Source organism: Boleophthalmus pectinirostris, unplaced genomic scaffold (genome assembly GCF_026225935.1).
Source record: "Boleophthalmus pectinirostris isolate CB_2022bp ecotype Guang Dong unplaced genomic scaffold, ASM2622593v1 HiC_scaffold_1, whole genome shotgun sequence".
NCBI classification, from domain to species: Eukaryota; Metazoa; Chordata; class Actinopteri; order Gobiiformes; family Gobiidae; genus Boleophthalmus; species Boleophthalmus pectinirostris.
The window spans coordinates 15,477,040-15,477,318 of NW_026570970.1; positions in this window are offsets into that span (position 1 = coordinate 15,477,040).

The following is a 279-nucleotide window of genomic DNA, read 5'->3' on the forward strand; positions in this document are numbered from 1 at the left end:
AAATACGCGTCTGATAAAAGTTAACATCAAAATTCGCTCTTGAACAGTCTACAAGCCAAAAATTCATAACCAAGTAAGTAAAGTTAAGTACTCTTTTTTTTTTTATAACGACACAACTCCTTATCAGGGCAAATACTGCAAAACTAACGTAGCGGACCGTTTTTATTTGCTGTGTCAGCTGGCTGTGGCATTGCCAGACTTGTGCGTAAACTTGCGTTCCTCGAAGTGAACAGAGGTGGCGCAGTGGAGCAGGCGCGCTTTGGAGGCGCGCAGGAGTCC